The sequence below is a fragment of the Balaenoptera acutorostrata genome, chromosome 14, assembly GCF_949987535.1.
Source record: "Balaenoptera acutorostrata chromosome 14, mBalAcu1.1, whole genome shotgun sequence".
NCBI lineage: Eukaryota > Metazoa > Chordata > Mammalia > Artiodactyla > Balaenopteridae > Balaenoptera > Balaenoptera acutorostrata.
Genome location: NC_080077.1, coordinates 13,578,414 through 13,589,289, shown reverse-complemented (window position 1 = coordinate 13,589,289; position 10,876 = coordinate 13,578,414).

Genomic DNA, 10,876 nt, shown 5'->3' with positions numbered 1-10,876 from the left:
GATCACGGTTAAAAGCTAGGGAGGGAGATCTCATGGGTTTTCCTGTCATTTTAGGATGAGTTTTTTCCCCTAGTTTAACAATTACTTAATTCTTATAATATTACAGTTCTAAAGTTATCCTATTTACTGCTTTCTTCAGCCACAACATAAGCATGTTTAGAGCTCAAACATGCATGGCATGCAAAATGATGGGAGAGGGGCGGCCTGCTCCACTGCTGTCCTCCCTCCTTACTCTGGTGCAGCAGGTTGCTTTAGCCAAGAGGGCAGGTGGGTGGCATGGAAGGTAATGATCTTTGAGACTCTGCAAAAAGGCAGCCTGATAAGAGGACCCCTAACCCTAAGATGATGTGGGATGGATTGCCAGAGCCTTGAACATGGGGGGCAAGCCACAAGCACTTCATATCAGGGAACTCTGCAGGACAGAGACATTCTTGGAGAGGTCTACAAGGCCTGAAGTTCAGTCGTAAATCATTAACAAAAATTACTTGTAACCACCTGGCATTTGGAAGTTGAAAAAATAAAACTAATCATGGATCAAAAATAATTTCAAAATTTAGAAAATATTTGAACTAAATGATAGCAAAATATTATGTATCAAAGCTTATGGATGCAGCTAAAGCAATACTTACAGGGAAATTTATAGTCTTAAATATTTGTTTTAGAAAAGTCTTCTTAAGAACAGATGAAATGCAAAAGGAATAATGTTGATAAAGTTATAATGGAGAGACTCAAAAAAGGCAAAAGAATCTCAAAGAAAAATAAATTTGACAAACTTTTGGGAAGATTGATCAAGATAACAAGAGAAAAGTAAGAAATATTTTTTTAGAAGAATGATAAAGGGGCCATAGTTTAGATGCAGTACATATTAAAATATAACATAGAATGTCATAATAACTTTATTGCTGAAATCTGAAAACTTAGGGTAGGTGGACATATATTTGGAAAAATTACTACCAAAACTGAATCAGGAGGAAAAAGAAAGCTGAATTGTTTTATATCATTAAAGAAACTAAATTATTGTTTATTAAAAATTTTTTTAAAATAAATTTATTTTATTTTATTTATTTTTGGCTGTGTTGGGTCTTCATTGCTGTGCACAGGCTGTCTCTAGTTATGGCGAGTGACGGCTACTCTTTGTTGGGGTGCACTGGGCTTCTCATTGTGGTGTCTTCTCTTGTTGCGGAACAGAGGCTCTAGGCGTGCGGGCTTCAGTAGTTGTGGCTAGTGGGCTCTAGAGCGCAGGCTCAGTAGTTGTGGTGCACAGGCTTAGTTGCTCTGCGTCATGTGGGATCTTCCTGGACCAGGGCTCGAACCCGTGTCCCCTGCATTGACAGGCGGTTTCTTAACCACTGCGCCACCAGGGAATTCCCTGAATTATTGTTTAAATCTTTACACTTATGTGTATGTGTATGTGTGTGCATTTGAACGTGGAATGATGTATACCATTTGTTATCCTTGGTTAGCTGAAGGGGCTGAGACTTGAGGGGACTCCTAGCTGATTCTTCTTGTATTTAATCATTGGAGTTGCCTTCCTTTTCTCCTCAGCACGTGAATAAAGACCAGAATTGCACATGAATGTCTGATTTATCTCCAAGCTTATATTCTTCTGAGCCTGCAATACTATTTTTACAGCTCTGAAGAAGAAATCACTAGTATTTTTTTATCCCCCAATTTTTTCTTACCTCTTCTTTGCTAACATAACTTCAATAACGGTGTGAAAATGTACCAGCGAATAATATATTTTGTTTGCTTTTCCTTACAGCTAGATAATAACCTTTTAACTAAGTTCTCGGTAAATGAGAGATAAGTAAAAGTATCACAGAGATAACATTGCCCCTCTTTCCTTCATTCTGTTGCTTTGAACAATGAAAAGCCTGAGGCAATATTTCTAAAGCCATCGTAGAACAGCCAACACTAGTACTGCCTAATTTTAGACCTTTTTACATCAGTTAAAAATGAAATTGTATCTTGCGTAAGCCAATATTATATTTTAAAAAAAATTTTATTATGTGTAATCAAACCTTATCCTAATACATACACGGCAGACAGCACGTAGTGGTTTTTCCCAGTGGAAGACGAAGCCAGAACATTGTCCCCTGAGTCACTGGCGTTCACTTCTGAGTTTAGCGTCTCCATGGCAGTATTGTCCCTGTCGCAGCTCGCTTTTCCTAGGGCAGATCTTAGCAGAAACAGCCAACTATACGGCTTGCAAAAAGAACCATTTTTTAATACAAAACTTTGTAAACTTTTTTCTATGAGATTTTTTCATCTCTTTACTGTCTCTGTGATAGGATTTACCTTGAAGAACTCAAAGTCCTTCTTTCTATAATCTGCCAATTATTTCCCAAGAAAGTTTCAATTCTCTGGTTGTAAGTAGCTTATATCGGGGGAGTCCAGACTGGGAGGCCCTAGTCAAGGCCACGTCCACGAGGATATACTGCGTAGAGCCAGGCAGAAAATTTGTACCAGTCCCAGTAAGTCTGGCATCTTTGTAAGAAACTTGGTGTGCACTTAAGAGTTCAGTTCCTGGTTGTATTCACTAGGAAGTTTCAAACATTTTCTCAATTTAGTCAATTCGCATAACATTGTGCAAATCTGGTTTTCTGCCTGGAACATCCAGTACCAAACTATGCATTCCCCCAGATTGAAATTCCAATCTCAGTGTGGTCTCCATAAGATCCCTTTTACTTTCCGGTGGTGGTCCAAAAACCACCTCTACTCATGCTGAGTCAAGATTTTCTCTCTCCCCCTCTCTTTGGAATCTAGGCAGATAACAAGAATACACATGTGGCTCAGATTGAAGGTAACAATTTAAGTCTGAAATTCAGCTGGTACACCTTGGCTCCGAAACTCCAATTTTACTCACATCACCTCCATCAAATGTAACACTTTAAAACATTGACCTAGGAGACTCAACCCCACTATTGGACGAAAAATGTCCTGTAAAGAAAGAGTAATTCCAAAATGATGCACAAAAGGAACAATCAGTCCCAACAATACTTGAAATCTGCTTTGTTTCTTTTCTCATTTATCAAAGCTGCTCTGATGCCAAGCATAGCCCAGAGCAAAATTTTTCTGCAGGTGTCACCTTTGTGCATCTTCTAGTTTCCTCAGACCCTCTTGCTTCCCTCCAGTTCTCCCAACAGAAGCCAAAATACCTGGACAAATAAGAAAGCTCCTCCACAGAACAGAGAGGGTAGAAAAGGACCAAAATGGGACAGAGGATTCTTTTTTGAAGTTAGGGGAAAAGAAGGCTGGGAACACTTATAGGTCTTATCCGTTTATCTTGACCTAGAACCAGTTGAATGTTCATCTTTCTCATGTTAGATTGAGAGTATATTTATCCAATCAGCCTTGAATTCTGCAGATTTGAAGGCACTAGCAGATTCCTCGATTATCTAACCATCTATGACCATTATTTACCTATATTACAGACACTGTGCTTCTATATACCACAGGAGAAAACCACATTTCTCTTACAGAGAAGCTAGAGTCAAGGCTATAGCTATACAGCTATAAATATTTATTGCCCATGTTCTTCCTTTAATGCCTGCTTGATGAATAGATTCTGAAACCTCACTTTCCACTGACACAATGTAGGTGTTGACAGAAATGGTTAGAACAAAGTACTTTACGTCAGATATAAACTTTACGTCAGATATAAACTTTACGTCAGATATAAACTTTATCAGGAAAGTTCATGGAGGGAGTGCCATCTGTGTTTTTCTTTTCCTTGTATACTTTTTTGAAAAGAAAAATGACTGAACTATCTCTGACTTCAGGAAAAAACTCCAATGATCATAATCAGATGATCAAATACTAGAAATCGTCAGATCCCTTGTCAGTCCTGTGGTTTCACACTCAATGAAAGATTGTAAAGTGCTGAAAGTTTTCATTAGAGTCAGTGTGCCTCACCCAGACCTCCAGCCTAGGGGGTGAGGTGAGAGGAGGGCTCTGGAAGCAACGAGATGTGCAGTGAAGGAACCAGGGATAATTCATAGAACTTCTATTTTGTGAATGAACAGTAGAAATGGATACTTAGTAGTTTTCCGTGTCATGAAAGATAAGCCAATAAACTGGAAAAAGGGCAGCAGTAAAACCAACCAAGAAGGTCTGATGGAGAGATTCTGTAAATAGAGATAAAGTTCATAGCAGAAAAAGGATATTTTTACGAAAAAATATTAGTGGTACAATTTAAAAGGTGCCTTTTCCCCCGTTCCAGAAAAACATAAACTGTATGAAATAAGGAATAAAAGACAAGATGATGAAACAACAGATGAAGACAGAGCTAAGAAGCATATATAAATTTAAAAAGAGAAAACTTGAGTGAGGTGAAAAAATATTTCTATTTAATCTAGCATAGTCACAGGGTTTACATATGCACCTTGTTATGAACTAAATTATGTCCTTTCAAAATTATTATGTTGTTGGGCTTCCCTGGTGGCGCAGTGGTTGAGAATCTGCCTGCCAATGCAGGGGACACGGGTTCGAGCCCTGGTCTGGGAAGATCCCAAATGCCACGGAGCAACTGGGCCCGTGAGCCACAATTGCTGAGCCTGCGCGTCTGGAGCCTGTGCTCCGCAACAAGAGAGGCCGCGATGGTGAGAGGCCCGCGCACCGCGATGAAGAGTGGTCCCCACTCGCCGCAACTGGAGAAAGCCCTCGCACAGAAACGAAGACTCAACACAGTCATAAATAAATAAATAAAAGAACGTGAATTTCTTAAAAAAAAAAAAAAAAAAAAAAAATTATTATGTTGAAGCCCTAACCTCCAACGTGACTGTATTTGGAGATGGGGACCTTAAGGAGGTAATTAAGGCTAAGTGAGGTCATAAGCATGGGGCCCTGATCCAATAGGACTGGTGTCCTTATAAGAAGAGGAAAAGATAGCAGGACTGTGTGTGCACAGAGGAAAGGCCACATGAAGACATAGTGAGAAGGCAGCTGTCTGCAAGCCAGGAAGGAATTTAAAAATATTTGGGGGGTACATCTAAACTGTAACATTTACTGATTAAAAAAAAATTGCTCCTCATTAAAAAAAAAATTTAATTACAAGAGACCAGCATTTTTGTTTAGTATCATAATATTGGACAATTTCAAGATTAAAGAAAGAATCCTTTAAACTCAGAGTTCACAAACTTTTTGCCGAGATGCATTGGGGCATGACCATAAGCTCACAACCGGATATTTTACATTTCGGGGGGAAACACAGGCAGACTAGATGTCTTTCAGATGCTGTGTGTATTACTAGCTTAAGGAAGTTCATAATTTCAATATTAGATTGCACAACATATCCTTTTTATGATGTCATATCTAGGTGAAACTGGATTTTTTGGTGGGTGCTTTGACTAAAACACATGCCATGTGAAAGTCAATGTGGAACGAGAAATGGGGCTGCAGGTGTGCAATCTGATTCCAAGGTTTGAGAAGGTGTGCTATGATCAACAGGAAATTATTTAAGGGGGTTATTAAGTAACATTAAGTTGTTTAGTAACTTAATAACTTATTAATGTTATTAATAACATTAAGTTATTTAAGGGTGGCATAAACCAAGAAAGTCTGAGAACCTCAAATCAATCAGAAAGGCATTGGAGCAGGAAAGAAAAAAGAAGAAACCAAAACCGTTTATTTTAAAAATAGTACAAATTACCTTGTCTCAGATTCTCCCCACGAAAGTAAACTCCAGCTGGCTTAAGAAGTTTATATATATATATATAACCAAACTAATTTTATTCATCTTCACATCTTTTTGTGAGGATATGCTCATCATACCTATTTTATTAGTTCTTGAATGTCTGCTATTGTTGTTTAAATGAAAAGAGTTACTACAAAATACTAGCAGAAGATGTACTTAAACATGAGACAAATCAAAATTACTAAGCAGTAGGGGAGATCATTATACAAATATACAGAAAACCAGTATTGAAAGCACAATCATTTGTACATATGATTTCAAATCAATTTAAAGAATAAATTAGTTTTAAAAAAAGATGAAAAATTTTAAAATACATTAAAAAATAAAAATCTGTAACCAAAACCCTGCTTTTCCAGATAATAAATACTAATACAATTAATGCAAATATTTTATCTAATTAAATGTTTATTAAAATCTATTTTCCATGCTTTGCTGAGAGAATTCCACATGCCAATTGCTTCTAAGGTTTTGACCCAGTTTCCCAGTGTGTAAAGATTTTCTGTGACATTTTATTTACACTCTAGGTTATTTAGAGAATGAATTTTTAGAACTTATATAAAAGTAATTTTCAGTGCTGTTAATATGTGAATGATCATAAATTGGAGGGAAAATAATTCAATAAATGTGATTTTATTTGAGTTTTGGGATTCCAAAGCCAAATGTGTAGCAGAAAAATATATGAACATTTGACTTTCATTCTTTTAGTGTTGATTTTAATAATAGAAATTTATGGAATAAAGATATTAACAAAAATGCAAGCAAAAATTAATATTCTTCCCAGCTACTTTAAAGTGCTGGATTTATCTAGATATATTTAGAACATGTTTTAATGATTTTATAAATAGAAACTATAACTGGTTAGGCATATACACTTGGCCTTTATTATTATAGAATTCACTTACTTTCTTTTTTGAAATTTCTAGGTAATTCTTGCCCATGTTTCAAACAAAAAGTACTATGAACTAAAACAAATTAATCCCAAATGTATATATTTGTTTTAAATTCAATAACACAAATGTCAAAAACTATCACAGACACAAAAAACTAGGAGAGTAAAATATTAAGATAATAATAAAGGACAGAGCATTACTCAAGTACTTTTTTTTTGGCAGGAGGCAAAAGTGAAATATTCAATAATTCTAGCAGGTATGAATTCTTTTTCTCAAGTTTGGGAATAATGCAGTTTTGCTCACAGTAGAGGAAGGTCAGTATCCCCTCAGTGCTTTTTCCCACCACTCCTTGATTTCAGAACAATAGGGATTTACTTTGATGGACAAATAAGATTCCTGAGGAAAAAGTCTTTAGAATCACGAACGGCTATCTGGGTTCTGCTGTCTTGTTTTTGTTACTGTGCCAATCGTCCTGCTGTAGGAAATATGCGGCTGCCTGCAACCCAGTGCCGTGTCCAGCTGACTATCTTGCTTTATTTTCTGAGGCTTAGAAAGAGGTAAAAAAAGTTAGAAAGAGAATGCCTTGCACAGCATTGCGGTCAGCTGTGGATGAGAGCCCTGGATGTTGCCTCTCTTTAACTGCAGGCATGAGTGTGGGTTCCGACAGATCTCTTTGACAAAGAAGTATTTTGGGGAATACATCTATCAAACTCCTTTCTAAAATATGATGATATAGTAAAGCTCAGTTTCATGACGAATGTCTTGCTAATGTTTTGAGATATTTTGTGGACAAAGAAAAGCTTTATATATTTATATATATTTTGCTACATCAATAAATGGACCCTTAAATCAGGTCCATCTTTATCAGAGCACTCTAAATATACTTGTAGGTATTTCTAAGAGGTTCTATTGTTTTTTGATGGAGAACTGTATAAATCTTATATTTATAAATGTAAAAAGATATGGCCAAATATATATATATATACTTAATATATATTTGTATATATATATATTATTGTATATATATATTAACTGAATATATTTAAAAGAACATATTTTAAAGAACATATTTAAAAGAACAGGTTTTTTTGAAACCTGTTCTGCCATGACCAGAGATAAAAGATCTTTTTATTATACTGTTGGCTTTCAAATTAAGCTTCCTAACTTGTAATAAATGTGCAACAAATTTTAAAAATTGCTTAGTCAAGCTACCCCAGCATGGTTCCCAAGACTCCCTCACTTCCTTATTGAAAAGCAGTTCCTTGATGTCAGGGATGCTGATAGTTACAGGTTCAGCCACACGTGAGGCTAAAAGCAACCTCTTATCCATGACCATGTAGATTTAGTTGAGGTCTCTGGTCCTGATGACCATTTTCTTCATTGTTTAGTTTGTTATCAAATTGTTTGGTTGCAAACCCCAAACCGATTTTTGGCTAACTTAAAAAAAGAGAGAATTTACTGCAAGGAAATGGCCAGAGGCTGGGCCACTAGGCTTGAGAACGGGCAGGGAAGCCATGAGCAGGGAGGAGAACAACCCTCTGGGCAGAAGCCATCTTGCTCTAGCGCCATCTCCACTACTGATATCCTTGTTATAATGAGTGAAGCCAGGTCACTTACTACAGGTGCCAAGTCCAGGAAAAAGCACCAATTTGGTTAACTTTGGTTACAAGCCAGTTTATTGGGACAGGAAGACACACCTTTGGAAAGGATGGCAGCCTCTAACGAGGCTATCCACAAGGGGGAGGAGGCAAACAGGTGCTAACATGTGCGTCTTGATGTGGGGTAACCAAAGATGACTGTGCTGATGGAGCAAGCCATTGTGGTCCCTCAATAGTCCTGCCTATGGACTTCAGTTTGCACCTTTTCAGTACCCCAGAGCACAGGACAGTATCCTACACTTGAATCCAAGGGCCATGCTCCCTTCTGCCATGATTATTTACAAGCATTCCTGTATATCTAGATGCCATCTTGAATTGGAACCTAATTTAAAGCTTAATTACTTTAAGAAAATATTTACGACTTAAGCATAATGATGTCTTATGTTATTTTAACTAAGCATTTGGTAATGATTACTTTGAGTTTTACTTGATTAAGAACTAAACAAATTTCACATTTTAGGATCCAATTCAAGACGTATTATTTTCTAGACTTTAAATAAAAAATAATGTTCAATTTAAATCCAAACAGCTCATTAGAGAAAGCTAAGAAGTGATCTCCCTAGCACGATAATGGCTATACTATTGCTATTATGCCTATTTTACATGGTAAAGACAAATTATTGTACTTGGGAAAGAGAATATAATGTCTAGGGATATTAAACTTTTTCATGTTTCTCAAATTTGTTAACAGCTGGATTATAGACTGTATTGCTGCCTTGAATTATTTTCTTTCTGAAACATGTTGGCTTGGATAATTTTTATATTATGGAGAGTTTTAAATGTTTTAAAATATCTTTCAGGAGAAGTTGGTTTCCTTGTCATTTGTATCTTTCTCTCTGTGTAGGACATTAAATTTTTACAGGGGAATGGATGGTCCTAATGATACAGGAGAAGTATGGATAAGTGACTCTCTTTTGGGAGTTTATAAGACTCCTACTTAACAAATGGAAAGACTTATTTGCTAAACATACCCTCACTGTACTAGGAGATGTTGACTTTGCTCTTTTATGTAAGCTTAGTCTGTTTAGTTCCGGTATTAAGCTGATTTTGGCCATTTCTCCTAATCTCTCTTTTCATAGCATAAAAATATTCATTCAGGATTCTGCAAAAAGACAAGTCAAAGTACTTTCAAGTTATTTTTATTTTAGTATTTAATTTTCAAAGCTGATCTTCTGAGAGTCTTTTTTATTATCTGTGAAATAGGAGTTACTCCACGGGGAAAAAAAAATTTAAGTGAAGTAGTTCTGGCCACCTTCATCTCTTTATTATTTTTGGTTAATATTTTTCTTAGAAAATCTGAAATGTAAAAGAAACTCAGGTAAATTGAGGTTTTCTCTATATTTCCTTAACTAGTGTATTTTTAGAGAGTATGCTATATACTGTTCAAAATCTTTTCTCCAGAGAAATAATAAGGACATTTAATAGAAATAAAATAACACAGAATTTAAAAGGCTATTGTTGAGATTTTATTTTCTTTCAACAATTGATAAACATGCTTTTACATTGAGGTGTATTTGTCAATTACAGTAGAAAATTCCTTACAAATATGAGAAAGATCAGTACATGTAGCATGTTAAAAATGGTGTAAATTATGCCAACTGCGTTTCTAGGCATCAACACCAGACGGCACTAAAACACTGCAGTTAGTGGTCTGCCTGCCAGTCGAGGTGGTATTCACAGCATGTTCTGCACATAGTGATAAACTGACGTATTGACAGTGAGGGGTACATTGTAACTACGTGGGATTTTAGGCAATGTTTAAATACAGGGTATTTTCTATTTTCTTTCTGGACATGAGTGCTCAAGAATGCATTTCATTCCCCTTTGCCTCTTTCATTCTTGATGGCAAAAATTAGCGTTCCGGTGCCTGTGAGGAAAGGAAAGACATAACTGGCCGTATCTGTTTAAATTTACCAGTGGTAATGAACATTAGCAGAGTGACAGGAGGGAAAGGGAAAGTGACAGAAAGCTCAAGGATAATTTATAAAGGATGAGAATTGTATTTATTTTAGGGCAAAAAACACTTAGCAGAGTATTTCTGTTTGAAACTATGTGAAAATCTCTATCCAGCCATAAGCAGTATCTGTTATTTTGCTTCTGATATTAAACGATGCCCTATCATTGGAGATTTTTCCAAAGAGATCAGTGACCACAGATCACTGATGTTGGCAGGCTATACTGAGGTTGTGGGTAGAGTTGAGCTCTGTTCTTTGCGGTTTTCTAGAATTCTGTGATCATGTAATTCTATGACAAAGAAAATCATTTGATAGCACTATTGGAGATGTAATCAGGAATACTGATTCATTTAATTGTGTTAAGATGTGAAAACCTGTAAGTAAATTTGTTTCTTAATGACCATATTGTATTCGACATTCTCAGAAAAAGTTTGTTAAAGAACAAAATAAATTACAAAAGTTCAAAAATGAATTTACTATTATATTTCCTGTTCATTAAGTAAGAGAAAATGCAAAAACAAATTTTGACATCAAAATTAAATCAATAGATTTAATGAAGAGATGTATTCTTTAAGAAATATGATAGTTGAGAACCTTGAAAGAAAACTATATATAACAGATAATATATTTTGAATTTCCTTTGAAGAAGATTCTAATATCTATTACTTCTAAATTTAT